Source organism: Schistocerca piceifrons, chromosome 1, assembly GCF_021461385.2.
Source record: "Schistocerca piceifrons isolate TAMUIC-IGC-003096 chromosome 1, iqSchPice1.1, whole genome shotgun sequence".
Lineage (NCBI taxonomy): Eukaryota > Metazoa > Arthropoda > Insecta > Orthoptera > Acrididae > Schistocerca > Schistocerca piceifrons.
In genome coordinates, this window is record NC_060138.1 from 966,362,287 (window position 1) to 966,374,200 (window position 11,914).

At 45.4% G+C, this 11,914-nt stretch overlaps 1 long non-coding RNA gene across 1 annotated transcript; it reads left to right on the forward strand.

The window, feature by feature from the left end:
• The first annotated feature begins 4,375 nt into the window (after positions 1 to 4,375).
• LOC124794813 lies at positions 4,376 to 11,644 on the forward strand. Its single transcript, XR_007016613.1, has 2 exons — positions 4,376 to 4,453; positions 10,666 to 11,644. It is a non-coding gene; the product is annotated as an uncharacterized LOC124794813 (long non-coding RNA).
• The last annotated feature ends 270 nt before the right edge of the window (positions 11,645 to 11,914 follow it).

Below are 11,914 nucleotides of genomic sequence, written 5' to 3' on the forward strand. Positions count from 1 at the left end.
ACACACACACACACACACACACACACACACACACACACACACACACACACACACACTGGTCAGACAACTGTTGTGCACAAGGCAGTGCTGGCCGCGGTGGCCGAGCGGTTCTAGGCGTTTCAGTGCGAAACCGCGCGGCTGCTACGGTCGCAGGTTCGAATCCTGCCTCGGGCATGGATGTGTGTAATGTCCTTAGATTAGTTAGGTTTAAGTAGTTCTAAGTTCTAGGGGACTGATGACCTCAGATGTTAAGTCCCATAGTGCTCAGAGCCATTTGAACCATTTTGCACAAGGCAGCCAGCTTTTTTCACTCTACACGTCCGTTCCGCATACCAGCGGGCGAACTTAACCGTCTACAGACTGTGTGTGTCTGAGAAAATAATCTGATTTGTCTCAGTGTCCAGGGCGTTCGAAGTCTTTCTCCGGGATTTGCAGTTTTAAGTGGTAGCAGGCCTACGCTCAGCAAACACATTACTTCACAGTTGTCATATCCTGATTTTCAAGTTTACTTTGTGAGATGGTAGTCCACAACCGGAAACACCTTAATATGTTTTTATTTTAACTTCACAGTCTGCGATAAGCGTTAAAAACAGTCAGCGTTATACACCGAAAACACGGCCTAAAGCTGCTGCTGGTACAAACACATTTCGTAGCCCACGCATGACAATAGCCAGTCTCTGCCCTTTCTCCAGACTCCTTGGTTACCGTCTCACAGCAGCGACCTCTCGATACATTTCAAAGATCGTCTCTCTTGCAGAATATTAAATACATTACAGTGTTTTAAACTTGAAACCGAAATTACAATTTTATACACAGAAAATATTTTAAGAACGAGTTAATAAATGTATAAGCACACATCGCAAAAAGAATTGTAATTCCTGCGATGGCAGTAACAGAGCTTATATAGAAAAAACATAAAACCTGCACTCTTGAAATTGTTTTTGAGTTGAAAAGAAAATAAAAAAAAGGAAAGAAAACGAAGAAAATAATATGGGACCTTTTTCTGGTCGAAAGTGCAAGGTGGCACTCACCTTTTTTCGAAGAACTTCGTGTTTGACTGTGGTACTGAGAACTACTTTTAACCTCACCATGTCAATGATTATCCGTTGATGTTCGCGCCTGATAAGTGAAACACGTGACTGATTCGAGCTCTGCGCGACCTGGGGCTGTTTCATCTGAATATTAATTACAGCAGTCGCAGACAATAACTGCGTTTGCTGATTTTCGGAGAATGCTTGCAGAGTCTTCGTCACATGTCTGCTACCATTACCCTGTTCAGTTACGGCATACGAAGTTCCTTAAGAAAAAGCTGTATCTCGAGCTCTAAAACCTTACTGGTTTCGATGTTTCTGTTCAGATTTCCCTCAGTACGTAGTAGTCTAGATCACACAGCTACATTCAATGAAGGCTGAAGTGTGCCTGCCGACCGGGGTGGCCGAGCGGTTCTAGGCGCTACAGTCTGGAACCGCGCGACCGCTACGGTCGCAGGTTCGAATCCTGCCTCAGGCATGGATGTGTGTGGTGTCCTTAGGTTAGTTAGGTTTAAGTAGTTCTAAGTTCTAGGGGGCTGATGACCTTAGAAGTTAAGTCCCATAGTGCTCAGAGCCATTTTTTTGAAGTGTGCCTTGTCCGAAAAAGTTCGTTTGCTACTTAATAAGCCACCGTAGGCGTTGACGGGCCCATTACAATTGTTGGCACTATACAGTGTAAGCCGACGCAATGGCGTGCTTGACGCAAGTGGATTCGAGAGAAAGCAGCGTGAAACAGTTGACACATACAGGCTAGCATCCGTTTCTCTGCTCCAGTGTTGCCTGTTACATTCATGTGGAGAAAGTAATTACCACAGTATTTTCATGTGGCGCTTTGCCACCGTACGGCCTCTTTGGTCCACTAATTCTAAAGACGCCTTATTGTCGTCGCAACATGCCCAGTAAATATATGAATACCATATGCAGGGTCTATCCCAATTAACAGCGAAAACTGACACACGTGGAAATTAACGGTAACACGAGCAGAACCGTTGCAGTAAACATGGATTTGCAAGTTAGCCTCTGAGTTCAGCATAAAATATCGTCTGTTATTCCAAATGTATTTGAAATTAACTTCAGATTTAGGTCCCTTCTGCATAAGTATGACTGCTGGTCCATAGTGGGGAATATGGTATATGCATAATGGGGAACCGGCGCAGTTGGTTGATGAAGTAAGACATCTTACGCGCCATTACGTTGCAAGATTAGATTGAGCAGGGCGTGTACCTTGGCCTCCATGATGACCTAACGTCTATCCCCTAGCTTATTCTGAAGTGTACAGCGCTCCCATTGTACAGTCCTGTTTAGACTGACGAGATTATCCGGGGTGTTTGGAACAACTCGTAACTCACTGCAGAGATCACGTCCAAATGCTAGAACGACACATGGATCACATTTTTTAACAGGCGCGAATGTACAGGAAACAGTAGCATGTAACTTGCTGAAGTAGTGCTGTATTTCTTGTTAAGGTAGGCCGTGGTCGAGATTTAAACCCAATGAGTTGGGGGCTTAAACGAAAAATTTACGTTTCAGTTACATTTGTACTAACTAGAACAATATTTAGTAATGAAGTTAATGGCGGTTCGCAACCACACTTTCGCTACTGCCAGTTATTTCGTAAACTGTACATTTTCGCACTCATTTTTCTAGAACTATATTCCTTCTACTCTCGTATATTTTTACTCGCGTCGGTTTTCGCTATTAATTATGTCATACCAAGAGTGTAAAATACACAAATGGGTATATAAAAATAAATATACTCCGTACTGTCCGAAATGTCACAGTATTGCACTCGTAGTACCAGGAGTCCTGACTATCCTGCCCTGTTTAAATTCGTCCTGACATTAGAGAATTCGACGTCGAAGAAGTATACTGGCACTTGATTTCGCGTTATCACTTCGTTTGCAGTCTGTTCATTTAGTGAACACAGAACTTTTCGGTAACAAAACAGGAAGTGTTTCTGTAATCATTTATTGCCGATTTGTACCTTTGCACATCCTGCGACTTTGGTTTATTCGGGCCCTTCTTTAAGAATGTTGCTGTTTTCGCCAATTCTAGTGTATTTTGGAAGCATGAAGCACACTTTCGCAATTGGAACTCTATATAACTTTAAGAAATGGATTCACAAATTGCAAATATGTATTTACGTCAGAAGCCCATTTTATTAATTATACATGAAAATTTGTACGATACCGGGACTCAAAGCGAATTCAGCTGTCCGTACAAGCCTCGTAGACCAACCTAAACTTCGCACACGGACAATGTGTTGGTGCATAGGGTGATTCAGCTGCCCATGCCGATAGGTTTTTATGCAACCCACAACGCCTTCAGAAACGACGCGCGAGTTTTTCATATTTTATAGCTTGCTAGGCGCAAACTATTAATGGGATACATTTTCTTTGGAGACCACGTTTTTCTTAAATAATAAGAATAGTATGACCTCTAGCGGAAACGTATACCAGTACAAAATTTAACTACATTACATTTCGCACAAAAAGGTCCTGTTCATTTTTTCTATAGGACTAAAAGTTCGCGCGTAGCGAGCGACAGAATACGAAAATTATACTAATGGTATTTGCTGGAGTCACGGGCTGCATAAAACCTGGCGGTAGAAGCAGCCTCGACGGCTAAAATGATGATAGTAAAAGTTTGTCTCTCCCTGAGTGGGAATAACAAATTGCGAGAATAGGGAATACGGACAACACGACATAGATCTTTGGACTGGTCGGGGAGGTGTGCTGCAGGATTAGCCGACGAGATTATGGCGGCCGCTCGTGATAAACGGAAAATCCGCGTTCGACTTCCATTCCGGCACAAAATTCCATGCATCATTAGTAAAATCCACAGCTGACGTCTATACATATAAGCAACATGCGAATCCATTTCTTAATATATACACAACAGCTGTTATCGACAAAAATAGTCTGTTCCTTCAGACATACGTACATATCTGAAGGATACTTTAATGTAGCCTAATATACAGACACTCTATAAACAAAGGAATTCTGTAAATCATTGGTCTATGTAATGCAGTGTAGTAGTATGACTTTCGTTTTGCACTTGGTATGGGTCAAAATAAAGACTGGGCGAGACGCGTCTAATGCGACTAGTTTCCGCGCCGACGCAGGCATTTCCTGGGACTGAGGGCAGCGCTTGTTTATGTGTCAGCGTTCGAGGACGCACGCGGCCACGCCATCGAGCGGCTGGAGTACCTGGAGGCGCTGTCTGTGGGCGCCGGGCTGCCGCCCGCCGCGGCCAGGTCTGCGCTGCTGCTGCCGCCCCCGCAGCCCGCCTCGGCGGCGCCGCCCCTCGTCTTCGCAGCCCCGCCGCCGACGGTGCTGCCGCCGCACGCCGCCGCCTGCAACGGCTACGCTCCCCGATTCAACGGCGCCCGACCCGCCCGCCCGTCGTTTGGAAGGGGGAGGGTAAGTTGATACAAGTACTGAGTGAAGCGAACCTGCTACCAGTTTAATTTTGATAAGTTCTAGCGGCCTTATTGTTTCTGCATCAGATATAAAAAGGTTAATCCAGGATGGAATAATGACAACATTATGAAAAGTACAGATTGTAACTCACTATATAGCGGAGATGCAGAGTCGCAGACAGGCACAACAAAAAGACGGTCCAACAAGTAAGCTTTCAGCCAGAAAGGCCTTCATCCTAATTAGACAAAACACACACACTAGCACGCGAGCGAACACAGTCTCTGGCAGCCAGAGAGAGTCTCGTGTGTGTGTGTGTGTGTGTGTGTGTGTGTGTGTGTGTGTGTTTGTGCTAGTTTTGTTTGCGCGCGCGTGTGTGTGTGTGTGTGTGTGTGTGTGTGTGTGTGTGTGTGTTTTGTCTAATTAGGATGCTGAAAGCTTACTTGTTGGACAGTCTTTTTGTTGTGCCTGTCTGCGACTCTGCATCTCCGCTGTATGGTGAGTTACAATCTATCCTTTCCATAATGTGTCTTTAAATATGAAAAAGTCATATTAGTAAATATGAACGTGGATCTATACAAGATATTTTACAACTCATATTTCAGAGTTCTTTGAGGTATAGATGGGACTTCTTAACTAAAGTTTTGATGTTGAGGGACCTATGTTCGAAAATGTACCGTTTGAATATATTGGGCTAGTGTGTAAATTCGTTGCGTTTCTGCGTAAGATACACCCACTGTTTACAACAGTCTGCCAGTGCTGGCGTAGCTTTACGATTCTGCGACTGTAGAAATCACGTGATTTTGAGGCGAACCATGTTGGGAGCGCATTTTCGTCCGGAATACATGCTCCTTGAAGGCTGTTCGATAGAGAACGGAAAAGGTGAAACTGTGAAGACGCAAGATCAGGTGAATAAGGTGGGTGTGGAATGAGTTCCCAACCAACTCTTGTATCGTGTCTTTTGTCGCTACAGCAGAACGCGGGCGGGCGTTGTCGCAGAGCAGCATCACTTCCACAGTCTTCCTGGTCGCTGCTCTTGGATTGCAGCTGCAAGGCATCTCATTTGTCGAAAATAAATGTCGGCAATGACGGTTACACCTTGGGAAAGTAATTCGTGGTACACCACACCTTTGGTGTTCATCAGATGCATGACCTTATCTTTTATGGATGCGCGCAGGTATTTGCACGAGGATTTGCTACTATGTTTGGATTCAACCATTCCTTTTTGGTAGCATTAACGATGTAGGACAGGAATGATCGGTGTTGTTCACGAGCCAAGTGATGACGGGCAAGCAGAATGCACATGTGGCCACCCACACATTTTTGTGATTTTGGCTTAGAGCATGCGGTACCCACAGTCCAATTTTTGAACCTTCCTCATTGCGTGCAAATATCGCACCATGTGGAATGTAAGGCCTTCAGATTTGCTTGTCCTAGAGTATACTAACGTTAAACGATCTTCATCAAATCCCGAAGGTCCTCCTTAATGCGGAGAGTCACCAAACGAACCTCCTTAAAAGGAGAAAACTATTTTGTTGCCGTGCTCTGTGCAGTGACATTACATCCTTACATGGCTCAAATGTTTCTGGCTGTCTCCTCTGCTGTCACCTCTCTATTGAACTCGAAAGGAAGAATATGTACCTTTGGCACTACATTTTCTAGCGTCATCAGCGCCGCTCACGATTTCCAAATGACAAGATGACAATGTGTAAACTCACATAGCAACAGTTAGCTACAAATAAAGAATCACAATCGATAACTAAGCCCATAGCAACGGGAATACCAACATGTAAAACAAAAACTTTACGAACTTATGGACCAACTCAATAAAGTAAGTTTCAAGATCGGATCTCTTTCAAATGTCCAGCTCTACGGCATGCTCTGAGAGGTGAGCGCTGCCCTCTGACCGGTAGAACGTTCTGCACACTTGTCAGACCGTCACTAAGCAGTAAGGACGATCAAGACGGTGCACGACGACGGAATACGCGTTTGAAGGGAACACAAAGACGTTGATATTTTACACAAAGACTTTAACGTTTCACGGCGAAACTGGTCATAATGGTCGAGCTGCAACGCAAGTATCGAGAACGTTTCCTGGAACCCGCGAATCCATCACACACCATTTTCGTCCGACTGCAACAAAGGATGCGAGAACCTGTTAAGTTCGGAACTAGGAGGGTTGACTGTGGTACTTCAAAGACGCGCCGCGCTCTCGACTCCGAAGAGAAGGTCCTTCTTCTCGTAGAAGTAAACCCGACGAGGAGTACTCGAAACATTGCTCATGCCATGGGCGTGCCCCACAGGTGCGTCATGACCAGCAATATCACCCTTACCACTGACAGAACGTGCGTGCATTGATTCCGGCAGATTTTCCGCTACATTTCAGTTTCTGTACGTGACTTCTATATCACTATGTCAACATGCCCAAATTTCCACGCCTCGTTCTTATTACAGATGAAGCTGACTTCACTATTGAGGCTGTTTTCACCTTTCGAAACAGTCGCATTTGGGATAACGAAAATCGTCTTCCTACCACACATCCAAGTGGATTTGAGCAACTTTTCGGCAACTTTCTTCCCGACCGCGTAGCATGTCCCAGACACATGACATCCCTACAGGAGGAGGAACTATTGGAGGAGGTGGAACTATTGGAAGATTTTTAACTGTCAGCAAATGTGGTTCGAGCATGATGTGCCACCCGTGCATTTTGCACCTGGCAGCTGCGCACATATCAACCAAAAATACCGTGAGAGGTGGATAGATCTAAGCTGTGCAACCCTATCGGCACCACAGTCGCCAGATTTAACTCTTCTTTTTATTGTGGGCCTACATGACGAGTCTTGTAAGTGAGACTCCTTATAGTCGGACGATGATCTCCTCATGCGAGTTCTGGCGGCAGAAGGGCACATACTCGTATCATGGTTTGTGGACCATGTGTATAAATGCATGTGTCAAAGACAGACCTTGTGCAACGAACACCAGGATCGCCAAGTGGAGCGGCTCCTGTAGAGCATACAAGTCGACACTCGTTCTCTCTACTGTGTCCGTACTGTGAAGCGGGATCTGATCTTGAAACTTATTTTACATCCAAACGGTACATTTCCGGATATGAATTCCTTATCAAAACTTTATCTCCTAGGCCTCTTCTGGGACCCTTTGAACTCTGTAACAGGAAGTGTGAAATACCCTGTATAATAGAATTGTCCACTGCAAAGACGTGTTGGAGCATATGTTCCATGATACGGAAGTAACACCGAATTCCGAATTACTATAGTTTTAGGACATTTGTCATTGCTGATACACTGTTGACGCCGTAATCGAAAATTATCTAGAAAATTCAGATACGAAGTGCGGGCGGTATTGTTGAAGCACAGTATAATAGGCAATTAGATAAAAACGAGACAGATGGGAAAAATGGAGTACATTACTTATTAGTTCAGAAGTAATCCCCATAACTGTTAGTACATTTGCCCCACTGTGATACAAGATGGGCAATGCCTTCGTAGAAAAATTGCTTGCGGTCCAGGCGTGCACCTTTCGCCCGAAGCAAATAGACGGCCACACCTCTCAAGGATACACTGTCAGTTTTGACGTTAACCATCAAACGCTAAAAACACCTATTCAAACCAAACGGCGACACAAACTATTCTGGATATATGTTTACGGGCCACAAACTCCAAAGACTTGGGAATCATATTGGGAGAGATCAGGACTGTATAAAGGGTGTGTAAGGGCGGTCCAGCGAAACTTCTGCAGTGACTCGAAACAACCTTGACAGCACGTGATGACGAAGGACAGTAGGGGCCCACATGTTACCAATGTTGTTTTGAGTACGTTGCAGAAATTTCAATGGAGAGGACCTTAAATATCCTCTGTACAGTCCAGATCTCTCCCCGTACGATTGCCATTATTTCTAGAGCCCTGAAGAAAGACATTCATGGTTGTCAATTTGCTTCGTGTGAAGAGGTACACACTTGGGTGCAATCATGGTTCCGTAGGTAGCTGCTATATTAAACACGACCAGATAGCCCGCCACTCCTGTGATTCGGAGAGCCGCGCCGGCCCCGGATGGAATCCACCTGGCGCATTAACAACGAGCGTAAGTGTGCCGGCCAGCCTGGATGTGGCGTTTAGGCGGTGTCCAAATCCGAATGGTTCAAATGGCTCTGAGCACTATGGGACTTAACATCTGTGGTCATCAGTCCCCTAGAACTTAGTTACTTAAACCTAACTAACCTAAGGACAACACACACATCCATGCCCGAGGCAGGATTCGAACCTGCGACCGTAGCAGTCGCGCGGACATCCGAATGGGATATGGGTTGGTACCCACGTCTCAGATACACGATTCTCAGACGTTTCGAAAACGATCTCACACTTTCACATAGTTCGGACATCCCGCCACCCTCTGCCAGTAACTTTGCCAAATCCTGATTAACATGCCAACCCCGTGAAGAGACGGGATAAAGCTGGGAGGAAAAAAGATGCATATAACCTTGACAGATTCGCCTTCGTAACTGCGGGGTCAGTCTCTCTGAGTGCTACGCAGACGGTGTAGTTTCGATTCCAAATAATGCCAAGAATGTTTCTGCGGTTGGAAGACGAACAGAATCCACTGAGCGTCGTATGGCGAACAGTGCAGTTGCTTTGTAAGTGTTATACTACTTTTTCTCGACCACTTGATCACTACCATTCTGATCCCCTTGCGTTATTGTGAGGACATTTGGTTGTTGACCTCAACTTTTCGACAAATATGTTGAATTTCCTACCAATCCGCGACAGGCACTGTGTCGTACATGGAGTTTGTTGTCCGGCGTTATTATGCAGTAAATATATATCCAGAATAGTCTTTGTCGCCGTTTGGTTTCAGTGGGTGTTCTTAGAGGGATAATGTCAGAATTGTTAGTGTATCCTTAACGGGAAAACGTCGATGAGGTGTGGATTTCACTGTTTGCTAAAGTATTTGCCGTGACTATTCGGTATGAATAGTAATAATGACGCGGATCTGCGTCTTCATTCCATTGATTGACGCTCGGTCTCGGCGTGTGAGGTGTAATACTGAAGTTACTTTCCATGTAACAGCTAAACTAAAACATTTGTCTATGTCAGGTGCCTTTATTGTCCCGGTCAACGAATCAGCGAGTGATTCTGACATTAGAATTTCTTTTACTGGACATAGCCAGCTTTCTGCCTTAACCTTCATTTCAGTGCAAAAAAGTTATTGTGTGTCACTTATTGTCTTAATGAAGCGCTGAACTCGTACTTTATAAACAAAAGCAGAGTTTAATATAATGTGTTCCAGCAAAAAGAAACTGGGTCGATATAAATTTGTGTCACTGAATAGAGACAAACACGAGACATATATTATTTTTATTTTTGTTTCGTATTTGTGTGCTATACGGTGATACAAATCATTATATTGACCCTCAGCGTGCTTTTTGCTGGAGCACCGTTGAAGCAGAATCAAATTTTCACTCTGCAGCAGAGTGTGCACTGATACGAAAATTCCAGGCAGACTGTCCCAAGCACGAATGTCGGTGCGTCCTGACAGCTTTACTTCCGCCACTACCTCTCCAGTTTTAATCTGCCTGGAAGTTTCATATCAGTGCACACTCCGCTGCAGAGTGAAGATTTCATTCTGGAAACGTCCCCCAGGCTGTAGCTAAGCCACGTCTCGGCAGTACCATTTCTTCCAGACCTTGTAAGTGTCGGAGGAGAGCTATTGTGAAGTTTGGAAGGCAGGAGATGAGCTACTGGCGCATGTAAAGCTGTGAGGACCGGCGTGATTTGTGTTTGGGTAGCTCAGTGGATAGAGCACGCGGCCGCGAAATCAAAGGTCCCGAGTTTGAGCCTCTGAGTCTCGGTCGTGCACACAGTTTTAATCTGACAGGATGTACCGTTTAAGTTTCTTTGTTATTGTTTATAATGTATGTTACTGTTTATAGTGTATGACTTCAGTGCCGTATGATGACAAGTGAGTGTGGATATTTTTCAAGTATAGTGCATCATAGCTCTTGTGAACTGTGGCACGTCGTGCAGGGTAGTAGAAAGAATGAAACTGCCACCGCTCCTACGAAACAAAATAAGTTGTCTTTCCGATTTTAATAAACTGTTATCGATATTTTCCCCAAACTATCCTTTGTTTGTGTGCACTGACGACGACAAACAGGGATTGCTCCTCGGCTAACGAGAGATCTTCGGTGCTTACGTTACAGGATTCATCGTACGGCGCGCCATTCGGCAGGAGGCCCAGCAGCTACCAGCAGTCGCCACTGGGCGACCTGTACGGAGAGGAGCCGGCTTGCGCGGGGCGCGGTTACGGCGGCCGCTGGAACTCCTCCTACGGCGTCGGCGGCGCCTGGCAACCGAGGGGCGACTACGTGAGGGACGAGAAGCGGCCCAGAGTCGAACGCGAGGACAGGGAGAGGGGGCGGGACCAGGACTGGGAGAGGCTCCGGGGTCGGGACCGGGACCGGGATAGGGACCAGAAAAGGGACAGGGACCGAGACAGGGACAGGCGCAGGAGCGACTACGACGGCAGGCCCGCGAGGCGGCACGAGCGCAGCGACAGGCACCGGCAGCCCCGCGGCCCCGAGGAGGGCCGGTGACCTGCTGCCAGGCCGGGCCGCGGCGTTGCGCCGCGCCCCACCACCTGCCTCCTCTCTTGTAAATAGCAGCGTGAGAGTGTCTCCAACATGTTCGTAAATTAGTTTCTCGTTTGCAACTTCACTTCGGAGGTAATTTTTTATTTTTCGCATCAACTTCACCATATGCAGAGCGACGTCACCTGAGGCTGGAGCAGAAAGAAAGTAAATCAATCGTACCTACTCACATTTGTTATGTTTTCCTTTGGGCCTGTTTCCCAATACATATATTTGCAGTTCGTTTGCTGCTTTGCGTACTCATCTAGTTTTATACTTCACCATCGGCACTTATAGACGAAACTTGTATTATTTGTCAGCTTAAGTAGTAGAGCAATAGGGAATCTCAAGAGTGCATCACAGCAGTTTTCATTTGTTGCTGGTATTAAACATTCTTTCTTTGGATTTTGGTTAAGATTCTTTTAATACATAACTGTATGTGTAACTTACAGTGGAAGAGATTTGTATGGACTGCTGAATGAATAAATGGCCTAGCTTGCAACAGTTGACTAAATCTTATTTATGCATAATAAAAATTCTATACCAGAATCAATCTACATTTTTCATTAATTGTTAATAACATGAAAATACCTCTCTCTCTCTCTCTCTCTCTCTCTCTCTCTCTCTCTCTCTCTCTCTCTCTGGTGTGTGTGTGTGTGCGTGTGTGTTTGATAATTGTCTCAATAACCCTATTGTTAATTCCCACTCTGTAACTTCCCTTGAACATGGGACTGCGGCAAACAGCACCAAGTGTGTCTTTTGGTGTTATAGGTTATGTCTGGGCACCGACAATGGGCACGTATCTCCCTGGACACCCTACCGT